Source organism: Lactuca serriola, chromosome 9 (genome assembly GCF_051521515.1).
Source record: "Lactuca serriola cultivar US96UC23 chromosome 9, Lser_US96UC23_V15, whole genome shotgun sequence".
Taxonomy (NCBI): Eukaryota; Viridiplantae; Streptophyta; class Magnoliopsida; order Asterales; family Asteraceae; genus Lactuca; species Lactuca serriola.
In genome coordinates this window covers 39,320,134-39,330,948 of record NC_136416.1, presented here as the reverse complement: position 1 = coordinate 39,330,948, position 10,815 = coordinate 39,320,134, and the positions used below count along the sequence as shown (strand labels likewise).

Sequence of the window (10,815 nt, the reverse complement as noted above, 5' to 3'; positions counted from 1 at the left end):
CCCTTGGGGCTTTTTGGAGTTATTTTGGGAGCCATGAACTTAGGATGTTATTTTGGGACTAAATCACCAAGTAAGACCATCTAGATGCTATTTGAGTGTCAAGGTATGGACTTTACGTGATTATCATGCTTGGGAAGGTCAGATCTATGGATTAAAGGAACAGATCTGACCTCAGGAGGTCTATGGAGTTTGTGTATCGCATGAACTCGCCGAGTCCAAAGATCAGACTCGGCTAGTAGGGTTAGGGTTTCCTGTAAATTACTTAGTGTGTAGACTTGCCGAGTTGGTGAAATAACTCAATGAGTCGGAGGGGGATTAGAGGAATGGAGTTCAAGGCGGAACTCGCCGAGTTGTTCTTAAGACTCGGCGAGTTGAGTCGGGGTGGCCCCGCAATTCATGCCAGGGGTGACTCGTCGAGCAAGGGGAGGAACTCGACGTGCCAAGCGGAACTAAAGAATTAGCGGACACGTGTAGACTCGCCGAGTCGCCCAAGTGCACTCGACGAGTCGGGTCAAAGTTTGACCGTTGACTTTTGTTGACTTTTAGGGTTTGGTCAACAGTGAGGCCTTTAAGCCAAGAAAGGGGTAAAATGGTCTTTTACCCTTCTGAGGGTCTTAAGAAAGGTTTGAGTATAGTTATACTTATGATATTATTTACTTTATGTGATTAGGCCGAGGCTAGATCATATTTCTACCGAGTCAAAGACTTACCGAGACACCTGAGTTGAGTCTTCTCACTATACGTACCTAGAGTGGTATTATATGTTGACCAGAGGGTCCTACGTGTTATATATGAGATTATGTGCTATATGTTATATGTATGTTGTATGATGTTATAAACCGGACTCTGGGGTCCAACGATACAGACCGGGTCGGAGGGTCCAACGAGCTATGACCGGACCAGAGGGTCCAAAGAGCTATGGGACTGGAGGGTCCTGCTGAGACACATCGACCGGAGGGTCGTATTATAGCCTCGAGTGGCGTATGTGTTGTATGCGGTATTTTGGGGAACTGACAAATCATTTATGCTTACAGTTGTTGTGTTATGTGTTTCACGTACTAGCGAGGACCGTGGAAAGACGCCGACGTGACTCGTACACACTAGAGAGAGAGAAAGAGTTTGATTTTTATGATCTTGGGATATGTTATATTTAAAAAAAAATATTGTTGGAAATATTTGAGAATATTTTTATATGAACTTGGTTGATGAAAAATGAAAAATTTGTTTTGAAATTTATGTTGTTACACATCGTCTTCATTTGTGGTTTTCTTCGTTTTGCTTTAGAGTAGACTCATGTAGGAGAAATTGTAATTTGTCTTTGTTTTTCAATGGTTTGCTTTCATTAATACACAATGTCAGAGTTACTATACCTTGAAGACTTTTCATGATTGGTCTCTTCTGTGATTAAAGAATGGTTTTTAAACGATGGTCAAATTATTTATGCCATATAAAGTCCACCGTACAACTAAAATGTTATTTTTATTTTTGTTTTATATTTATATAGGTTGTTAAATATAAAGGTCTTTGGTTAATTAGGATTTAAAATTATATACAAAACATATAGTTATAACTTTGTTATTAAAATATCAATTTTAAAACAAAAAGGTATGAATTATATCTAATATTACTTATGTAGGATTTATTTATTACTTGGAGTTTGCTTGATTGAAAGAAAATAAAACTATTAGTCATACCGTTGCTCGACCCCCCCTTCTTGTATTGCTTGTGTTCCACCCCTGCTTAGGAGTCAAAGAACTCCTAAGCGGATCCAACACCCTCCCACTAGTGCTAAAAACGGATTCTGAAGCTATGGTTGAGACGGGAATGGCAAACACATCTCTTGCCATCAATGATTGAATCAGGAATCTTGGACTATTCACTTTCCATCAATCTAGAATACTAAACATTTCTGAGTCGTCTTCAACACTTTCTTGCAAATACTTTTCTAACTCCCCAATTGATTCAACTATGTTCGTCTTCATCTTTTTTCTTAGTTTATTTCTCAATGGGGGATTAGGTGCTATAAAATTCGGGTTTTGGCGTTTCCCTAGTATCGATGATGAAGTGGTATACTCGGCAGTACTTGAAGTAGAACTTGGAGAATGAATTCTGATATAATCATTATATAATTCATACATAGAATCCATGATATATTTCTATTTGGCCTCCACCCCCTTTTCTCCATAACGATCCTCAAGTAGTATAACCAAATACTTTTCTTTGTTCCTCGGATCAAGAATCAAAGCAAAGTAGAGCAATAAATTCATTTTTTCTATGTCGTCAAAATACTTATAAAACTTCAATTTCATGCCCAATGCAATATCACAAAGACTAGAATCGGAAATAGTATCATCCAAGAGCGTACGAATGGAATATATATCTTCAATGCATGTGTTTGATGTCACATAAAGTGTCCCGAAAATCCTCAAAGTAACATCATGAAAAGGTTTTAAAATATGACATACCTTCGTAACCCTTTCCCAATCGCTTGATGAAGGTATCGACAAACCCGCCTTTTCAATTTCGTACCGAAAATCAAATTCCTTAAGATCATATCTCTCAAAAGTTTTTTCATAAGCATGGGCAATTTCCAACATATGGTAAGTGGAGTTCCATCTTGTTGGCACAACTTTCTTCAAATGTTTTGTTATATCGGGATCAGCAACCTTAGCAAACTTGGTAAACTTATGAATTCTAGAAGGCGATTGCCTAATCCATTTAACCGCTCATCGAACTATCTTAACCGCCTTATCAACTTTTTTATGCCATCTTGCACCACTAAATTTAAAATGTGGGCAACACATCGAATGTGCATCCATTTCCCATTTAGAAGACACTTGTTGGAGTTTTGAAAACCTTTTTTTCAAGAAGTAAATTGCCACATCATTCACACTTGCATTGTCAACAGAAATTGTGAAAACGTTTTCTATTTCACACTCCATTAAACATTTCTCAACCATTTTCCCAATATCAACCCCACAGTGACTCTCTTGAGACGAAAAACACAACAATTTTTTTTCAATTTCCATTCGTTATCAATAAAGTGGGTGGTGAGACACATATAACATGATTGTTGATTAGAAGTCCACGTATCGGTGGTCAAACATATTCTACCAACATTTTTTTAATAAAGTCACGAATTTTTTCTTTTTCGTCTACAAACAATTCGTAGACATCCGTTGTGCTTGTCCTTCTACATGGAACTTTAAATAATGGTTGAGTAACACTGTTGTAATACCTAAAGCCGCACCTTCTACAAATCTAAAAGGAAGTTCGTCAACTACTAACATGTGAGCTAGAGCTTTCCGATTCTCATTTTGATCAAATTTCCAAGCTGACAATTTGTTTTCATCACCATATTGGAAAGCTAGTTGTTTTTGTCTACCATTAAGTTTAGCCAAGTAAGCTTTACATCTAGTTAAATGATATCCTAGATTTTTGGTCCCTTGTAATACCTAGATGTAATGGAAAATTTTTTTATGCGAGAAACCCAAATTACCCGAAACCCGCAAAATTTACCCGATCAACACCCCTATTTCCAACATGATCTAAAACTGTCACACCCCCAAACCGGAACAGTGGAAACGTTCGGGGCGGAGGATGTCATGTTTAGTATCACAACACATGCATCATAGTAATCAAAGTAACAAACAACGATTGCATTAATATGAAAGTGTTTACAAAGTATGTGATTCACAAAATCTTGACTCCAAAAGTAAATAACAAAACAAGATATGAAGCTATTATGCTCCATCTTCTGAATCCCAGAGCGCATACATGTCTACTATTCTCCTGAGAATACAAGTTATTTTGAAAGAGTAAATCAGCATTTAAGCTGGTGAGTTCATAAGTATTTTAGTGATGTAAAGTAAAATGAAAGTTCTTTTTAGAAAAGTTCGCATGTTCCTTCAGAAAATCGTATATCTTCTAATGTAATGAAAGATAAGTAAAAATGACTCTACAATTCCTTCTATGAGTACTAAATGGATACAAGTTATATACAATTTAGAGTAAACAGATAATCGATTGTGTGAATCTGCCCTAAGCCCACAACTAAACAAAGAATAGGGAATGAGACGGAAAGCACACATCCCATTGTTTGTTAGATCTTCGTTGTATATAACCCTGGCGTATTCATTTGGTACTTACGGAGTTAACTGTAATAGTTCCTTTATTTGATAAAAACATTCTTTAAGAAAAACCCTTATTTCCTTTAGTAAAAATGGTAACCACAATAGTTCTTTCTATAATCACTTAGTTTATACTAGCTATATATAATCTAATATCGAACGGATAGTTAATTGTGTAAATTTTCCCTAAGCCGATAACCAAACAAGGAATAGGAAGTAAGGCGAAAAGCGCACATCCAACTGCCTATCAGATATTAATTATATATAACCCTGATGTATAAACTAAGGTATTATAGAATTAACCACTAATGGTCCTTTAAGTTAAACTGGTTTAATAAAATGGATTAAACCCTTTTCTGATAAGTTTCTAGTTTAGCCTACTAAATGTTCTATTTGAAAAGTATGTTTTTGTACTAGAAAACGGTATATTGAATTTGTATACTATGACATGACCCATACCTGGTACTCCTTATGATTACTTGGTGTATACGAAGTGTATATATATATATATATATATATATATATATATATATATATATATATAAGATCGAATAGATAGTAGACTGGGTGCATCTACTTTAAGCCCAAAACCAAACAAGGAACAGGAAATGAAGCGGAAAGCACACATCCTACTGTATGCCGGACCCGATTAATATATATCTTTGATGTATCTACCGAGGAATCATAAAGTTAGAATTATAGGTCCCTTTCTAACTGAATGTTCATGTTACGAGTAAGTTATGTATTTTATTTATTATTGTTCGGTACTTTGTAGATGTACCCTTTATAAATAAATCCGGTACTTTGTAGATATACCCCATATATATATATATATATATATATATATATATATATATATATATATATAGATATATATATATATATATATATAAATCATGGCATTTTGTAGATGCACCATATATATATATATATATATATATATATATATATATATATATATATATATAACCTGATACCCTGTTTATTATCATCTTTTGTTTAGAACAATGAGTTAATGATATGTTCCCTTCCTAGGTTACTGGGAATAATTAGTATAAGTGTGTAAATCCTGATTTGTTCTTATGTTATAGTATGTACCTCCCTGTACTAGTTGTAGTATGTTCCTCCCTGTACTAGTTATAGTATGAACTAAACCCCTAAACTATACCTATTATAGTTTACTAGTATGTTTACTTGAACTGTTACTGACTTGAAGAAAAGACTCATTTATCTACTTTGTTATGATTGTAGTTTAAAAACGGAGTTTATAAATAACAAAGTAATATAACTTTAGAAGAGTTTTTGAAATGATTTGATCTCTTATAAAATCATAAGAAATCTTTTAATATAGTTATCACAGATAAACATTTACACAATTATCATTTTGTTCTACTTGTATCCCCCCCCCCCTAAAAGTATTTAAAAACATTTAAAAGATTGATTATAGAGGTATGAACTCACCTTATGTGGGTGATTCAATTGAAGATCCGTGTAAGGATGAGAAGCTCCACAAATGAACTCCCGAGACACAAACGAGTCCTAAATGACATATAATGGCATATATATATATATATATATATATAGGCATGCAATTAGTGTTTAAAACAACTAACATGCAAGGAAACAACCTTAGGGACCAAGAAACACTTGAAATTAAGTGTTACAATCACATGTGATTGTCTAAAGGGAGTTTACGGCCAAAGTAAAGTGTGTTCACGACCATACAGGAGTTTACGACCATGGGAGATTAGTTTACGGCCATGGGAGATTGTATGGCCGTAAACACTCGAAAATGATGTACTTTGGGTCTTGATTCAAGCTTAAAGGGTATTGGTTTTATGACGATACAAGACCTTCTAGTAAATATGAAGATGATAGAAGAAATACTCACCCTTGGAAGGCTTTAGGATGTTCACGGCCCAAGAACAAGTAGGTGTTCTTGGTGAAAGGATGATGATCTTGAAGATCTAGACAAAAGTGGCGAATTCATGGATGAAAATCATAGGGGTGTACTAGATTAAGAAGGATATCAAGGAATAAAAGGAAGAATCACTTATGATTTAGATGAGAAATGGAGTAATTCTTGATGATACTTAAGAGAGAATGGAAGTTCTTGAGTTGGAATTTTGAAGAATGAAGAAGAAATGAGGGAAATCTATACATCAGGGGGATAGTTCAAGGCCACCAAGAGTTTACGACCGTAAACTCCTAGTTTGCGGCCGTAGACTCCTTATGATGGGGTTTTCGGCTCGATTGCAAACCAATGAACTTAAGCTGACATAACCCTACACCAAATCCTAAAGTGTACTAGGCTTAGAACCCTCAAACAGACCCTTAACAATGCTAAAAGATAGCAGAAACAAGTCTGACATTTGATTTGATTGATTGATTTTACTGGATTAAAATTTTTGGGTTGTCACAGAAACAAATTGGGCTAAAGCTAAAACATGGACCGTAGATGGGCCATTAATGGTAAAGTCTCCGCTTGAATTGAGCCGGATCCAATGACCAAAGGTGCTCCTAATCCATGCCAAGAGCCACAGGAACAACACTGCAAAGGGTAATATCGTCAATTGTGTTATGAAATGTAACCAACTTACGTTGAAGCAATTCCACTTTGATTGAGCTTTGCCATAAGCATCACCCTTGATAGTGCGCACATTTAGAGCCTGTAAAATAACCAATAAAACATCTAAATAAGAGTAAATGACTATTTTACCCTTACACAATAACACTCCAATAAAACACATTTCATTTGTTTTTATCTATTTTAACATCAACGTCGGGAGGAAAAAAGAGGAAAGGTTGTCAGCCGTCAATCCCCCATGCAGTCCCCATCTACCATCAGTGACAATCAATGATTCAAAACAACAATTAACAAGATCCACTAGATATAAACAATAAAAAATATTAAAATTCTTAAATGATAAGGGTTTATTAGCAAAAAAGAACATCAAAATACTTGAGTAAGATTATATCATTATTAAAGTAATAATATAGTTTGTATAACTATATCTTTGACACTAATTATTTGCTAAAAGATAAACAAACCGATAACCAAAGATCCATCAACAGTTTGCTGCTTTTATTTTTTCTTATAAAAAATGGAAATTTTACTTGAGCCCTACTTATGCTTACACTATAAATAGGGTGAAAGTAATTTGTTTCATAATCTGAAAGATTAAGGGGCTGTTCGACAAGATCTGAATTTTCAAGAGGTTTGAATTGCAAAGAGGGTCTGAATGTGTAAGATTTGAATTTTAAAATGTTGTTTGGTTGGAACCTCTGAATTATTGTGCTGAATATTAAAAATGACCATTTTACCCTTTTGTATCATTTCTTTTAATTACAATATTATACTTCTTATTAAAACATCATACTTTCAAAACTATGACCAATTATTCTAATTAGGTAGAAATAGGAAGTACAATGCCATGGCAGCTAAGTGGAGAACAAATATACTGATTAAAAACCATGAATCGTACATAAATAAACAATTTCAAAATCAAAACACTTTACATTTTAAATTCCTCTGTATATATATAAACAATTCCACATAAATTGTAATCATCTCTAACCTAATTGTAATCAAGATCACAATGTTTACAACTTTGAAAAACTTTGAAAAACATGCATATTAAACACCATGAATATTGATATGCTCTTTCTTCACTTTTTCCAGTCTCTTTTACAAAGAGAAACCTGATAATAAATAATTAGAAACACAAAATCAATAAGCTTTAAACTACTAATAGCATTGAATTATGGCAGCCCCAACACAACAAACAACCCCTAAGAAGATCATATATGAACAAACCAAGATTAACATCAACTATCTTATAAATATCATCGGAATTTGAATAAGAAGAACAGACAATTGAAGAATTTTGCATAACTGGAGCAGATGAGGACATACAATAATAGTTTGTATAACAATATCTTTGACACTAATTAACCTTCAAAGCTTTGTTTTATCAAACATCATGAATGAAAATCTAGTTTCTTAAAACCCCCCCAAAAAATATCCTTTTCATAAAACATTAATTTCCATATTCAGTAACACTCAATAACGAAATGTTAAAGAAATCCAAAAAATAATCCATACCACACAATTTCATCATAACTTACTATTTCCTGTTTGGTTTATAAATCCATTAAGCAAATTGAAATGTATTTTTTTAATATGTTTACAAAGGCAATTTGGTCTTTTAATAAAAAAAATTTAAGAATGGAATTTGGGTTCTTACCAGACACTCCTAGTAATGAAGACGCATATGAAACACGGATGTAGAGGAATCTCCAAGAATTAAATTCCGTTGACACACCATGGAATGGAATTTGAGATTCCAATTCCTTTGAATTCCATAAACCAAACACACCAATGATGTCTGAACAGCAGTTGATGGGAAAACAGAAACAAGATGAATGAAACACAAATACAATTGTAAATGCATCTGCTTGGGATTTTTTTTTCTTTTTTGGCTGAAAAACACCATAATACCTTATGAAACTGAATTTAGTTTGGACAAAATACAAAGATTCCAATTTATACCGTTTTACTCCCCTATAGGCTTAGGCTCTATTCTATCCGGACAATAAAAAGAGTTAGTTGTAGTTAATTGTAAGGAGGACAATAAAAACAAAGATTATTATCTAAATCTAAAGCCTAAACATATTTGGTACATCTGTATTTTGCCTACACTCGCACAGAATTATTATGCTTCCAAAAAAAAAAAAAAAAAAAAAAAAACTCTCGTTAGAATTTTACAAAAGAACAGGTTGAGCATTCATAGTAAGTCTGTATAAATCCATTATCTCATTATATGCTAATAAGAGTAGATTGAATACCAAGCTTGATAAACATGGGCAGTTGCATGGTATGCTAAAACCCACAGAGGTTTTATTGATATTAAATAAGTAATAAACCATCAGAAATGACAGCTGGCATACATGAAAATATAGTTTTATAAGTAACTTTACAGAGCATATATATGTTCATGCACACGGCTTGATACAGATACACTTATGATCGAGTTTAATTTTCTCACATTTGCCGTCAGGCCAGTCAAAACTTTTTTTGCAAGCATCCTTACATGGCGGATCTGTCTTACAATTTGAATTCTCGTACTTTGCTACAAATACACAACTATTTGCTTCTGTGGAAGTCATAAAAGTCTCATCAGCAACAAAACAACTCCCAATCATCGGTCACAGTCACATTATATACGTATTTATTTATTTATTCTCTCAAAATCACACTTATAATTCATCATTTTCGTCTTAATAGTTATTAACAGTTTTACATGTTTACATCTCAACTAGCAATGGAAAGGACAAGGATTAAGGGCAATATTAATATAGTTTCTGTCTGGATGATTTCTACCTAATATCTCATTTAGCCTGTTAGTTACAATTCCATGTAACAGATTACAGATTTAGATAGGATCTGTTAATATACCTCTTGTACTTATCCTTTGTATTCATGATAAGTGTATATAATGATCATAAAGCACCCTCACCCAGATACACATACATCATTAATCATGTACTTTCCATAATTATAATTAAAAACAGCCACATGTATAAGAAAAATCGTCATACCTCAACATGCATGTAACAAAAGCACTCACATTACATAAACGAAAAGGATAAAACAAGAATAAAGTAAAATACCTGTAGCAAAGAGAGCAAGAAGCAGCATCAACACAAATAAGTTTTTCACCATTATGATATATCGTATCATAGGAATAAACCCCTTTCTTTATTTATATATAGGAGACTCCTTAAGTTGCGTCTATAGGTAAATACCAACTATTGATCATTATGTACGTATTGGCAATTTATTCACGTTTCAAATTACGTGTTTGAAAATTTCAGATGATGATCACCCAATCCACAAAAAAAAATATTTTTTCACATGACCTATATTCAAAGTTTAAAACTTCAAACAATTATATAATTTCAAAAATTTAACAAAATCACGACTTCACAGTTTAGAATCATAATTAATTATTTGCAATCACATAATTTTTACAAACAATCATAAAATGTTAAGTCAGGGCTTTTAAAATTACCTCACAAAAGTTAGGCTAAAACCTAAGTGCATTTCACAAATAACCAATTAACTACAATTACTTAATCAAATATAATACGTATCACAAAAATCCAAAGCAGTACAGGGATTTCAAAATTATCAAACAAGAATTAGGTTAAAGTTTAATCCTACCTGATATAGAAGGGGTTGGAGGTCGAGAACGAGATAGAGAGACGAAAGAGAGGTGTACTTTATTATGCGGTAGAGAGAGACAAAGAACAACGTGAATCCAACTTAGGTATGTTTGGTTGGAGATTAAAGGGCACCGATTCTTACAAGGAAGAATTTTATTAAGAGAAATTAGATATCCTTCTATAATATTTTGTTTCGACCAATCCTTTTATCCATTTAAATGATGACATAAGTGATATTAGTATCTTAAAATATCATTAAATTAGCATTAAATGTTACACAGGTAAACATTTTATAGGATATGATGATATGTACAAACAAAAAATAGAAGAATATTTAATTTCTTTTTTATTAATCCACTGAAATTAATATTTTAATGACAACTATACCCTTATGTGAACTTTAATTCTTTTTTTGGATGTTTCTTTCTACGCCATATATACCAAAAATAATATATAG

The 10,815-nt window shown here is 33.1% G+C and overlaps 1 long non-coding RNA gene across 1 annotated transcript; it reads right to left on the bottom strand.

The window, feature by feature from the left end:
• Nucleotides 1–8,966: 8,966 nt before the first annotated feature.
• Nucleotides 8,967–10,064, bottom strand: LOC145074243 (uncharacterized). The gene is made up of 2 exons (XR_013691768.1): nt 9,804–10,064; nt 8,967–9,286 (listed from the first exon to the last, which is right to left on the bottom strand). It is a non-coding gene; the product is annotated as an uncharacterized LOC145074243 (long non-coding RNA).
• Between the last annotated feature and the right edge of the window lie 751 nt (nt 10,065–10,815).